A 2,868-nucleotide genomic window follows, 5' to 3' on the forward strand; every position below is an offset into this window, starting at 1 on the left:
ATACATAACAGTGGAGCGCACTTAATTCCGATTAAAGTAAGTTTGACCATTTTATATGTAATTTCACAGCAATATTTACCATTACAGGTGAACATGTCAGAATTAACCGGCACGTCAATGAGAAATGCCAACGTGTCTGCTCTGTGTTTGCGTTTGTGTCATGTTGGCACAGTAATACTGATGACCCAGGAACTTAGGAGGGGTCATCATTGTTTGGTAATAAAGACTAAGATAACTGATCCATGGTTGCTGCTCTTTACAAGCAAAGATTATCACATAGTTAAATATTGATTAAATTAAGTACATGTGTAAAAGAAGCCTGTACGGTGTGTTAGGGCCAACTGGCGTGGTGTTCTGTCTCGCCCTTCAATAGAATTTGATTAAGAATGACTGTTTTATGTCAACTTATTTTTGTCTCTGGAGACTATAAAGTTTACTTTACCTGTGCTTGTACTGGCCAGGTGTATGTAAGTGAGCCTAATCAGGGTGTCACTGAAGAGGAGCATGTGCGCTCAGCCATCACCATCACAAAATTGCAAGATTAAACAAAGATAAACCAGTTATTTGTTTTAAGTGTATCAGTTACAGGTTTATTCAAATAAAACACACTCTCTTGTTTGTCAAGTTTACTGATGTGTGTGAGCTTGCATTTCAGTGTACCTGCTTCAGTGAGTTTAAAAAGTACATCCTTTCTTTGACGGTAAATGCTGAATGACTGGGTGATAAATGATACACATAGTTCAGTGTAGCAGAGCAGCTCTTTGCGAGTCAAATAGCTGTTACTTACTTTGTAATGGGTTGCTGTAATTACTTAGGAGCACATTACACACAATACACAATACGTTGAATAAACTGGCATGTCGATGACAAAATGTGAAATTGAGAGAAAGACTTCTTAATTTCATTCCTAAAAAATTCACCACCAGTTGTTAAGCTAATTCTTTTTGCACTACCGTTTACACTTGCACTATTACATTCTCAATGTCTCATTGTTTAGATTGTACAGTTTTTTTACTTAGTTTGTACAGTTTTTACTTATTTGTACAGTTTTTATTTAGATTGTACAGTTTTTATTTATCTCTTTTTTAATATATGTCCTGTCACAAAAGGTTGAAGAGTAACACAATTTTCGATTCTCTGTTTGTCCTGTACATACTGCAGAATTGACAATAAAGCTGACTTTGACTTTGACTTTAAGAATGAAATTAAGAAGTGTGACAAAGGATCTTAGTATCTTCTAAATATCAGTGATTTGATTAAAAATAATCACTTTCATATTCGTATATGTGTAAATAAAGTCAGTAGCAAGCTGGTGTTGTGTTCTCTCTCACCTTTATAAGTATATTTTTTGTCTGATTTTGTAATACATCACTCTGTAACTATATCATTTTTAATGCAATAGTGAGATGTGATTACATTCTTTCAATGACAGGTTGTGTCAGGAATCACAGTTTGAATTTCAGTGAATTACATTGCAGTTACGATGGTTGCAGTGGGTGAGTGTTGTCTCTGTGTGCTCAGTGCTCAGGCTTTGGACGTGTTAACTTGCCACAGAGGGCGGAGGTGTGGGGAGGAGGCTATCTTGCGCGACGGGAGGCGGAGTCACATTCTGGTAAGTGCAAAGTTGTCTGATTCTGAGCAGGTTTGTTTTATTCAGAGTTGGAGGGTATGTGAATCACGCCTGTTTGAGCATGTTTGTAGTTAGCAACAGGGACCCTTATATTAAACAGTGCTGCACATTACCACTCCTGGTCAAAACTCCACGGGGTACTATAATTATTTGCTTATATCTATGCAGTTTTTTATGAGCATGACTAGTCATACGCCATACAGGCACAGTCGGCACATCAACTGTCTTGCAAGCAAGATCCCAACACAAGGTTCATATTACTGCATTCTCATATTTAAGGGCGTCTTATAATTTCTGGAGTGTTTTAATTGCACTAAGAGGTAAAAGGTTGCAGTCTGTACGACATGTAGCTCCAGCTTATCTGTGCATGAGACTCTTCATCACCCCTTCATCATCTTTTCATTGCTTTTTCCTTCTTCTTGCTTTCCATTCTTTACGACATCCGGAGAACTTTTGCATATTTCTTGCACTGACAGGAGTTTACCCTTTGAAACCAACTTGTTCTGTGGTTTCCAGTAGTGGAATGTAACAAAGTACATTTACTCAAGTACAATTTTGAGATATTTTCTTGGGCACTTTGCTTGGGTATTTTCATTTTATGGTACTTGTACTCCATTTCAAATATTGTACTTTAACTCCAAAACAATTATCTTTTCTGTTACTCATGAGTAATTAAAATTAAACCTCACCTTTTCCAGCTGTAACAATTTGGAAACTGTTTTATTTTCCCTCTACGAGTGTGTGTGACTGTGTGTGTGTGGACTTGCAAACCAGACTATTGTCACCGCTATCACAAATGTGTCTCAGTATCTTTCCTCTTCAACACCTTTTGTCAAGGAAAATCCTACGAGCATACGTTCTGCACTGGAAATACCTTAATACAAATGGGACTTTATGCAACATAGTTTGTCATAGCAAGATTTGTGTCTGTGCCAACAAAGTAGTTCATGAGTGACTGGACTCCATATGCAAGCTAATATACAAGTCTAGTCAGAGTTATTATGGCATTGCATCTTGATTAAAGTTATAAGTGAATAAAGCACGTTCTTTAAAAACATGTTCCAGAACACAGTCCTTCTACATCACCTACCAACAATTATGAGATCACAACTATACTGCACACACACACACACACACACACACACACACACCTATACACATGCAAACAGATACTAGTCTTTTTCGCATAGCAATGACAACAACAAACAACATTGGTTTTAAACAATTTTTGTCGTCGT

Source organism: Chelmon rostratus, chromosome 23, assembly GCF_017976325.1.
Source record: "Chelmon rostratus isolate fCheRos1 chromosome 23, fCheRos1.pri, whole genome shotgun sequence".
NCBI classification, from domain to species: domain Eukaryota; kingdom Metazoa; phylum Chordata; class Actinopteri; order Chaetodontiformes; family Chaetodontidae; genus Chelmon; species Chelmon rostratus.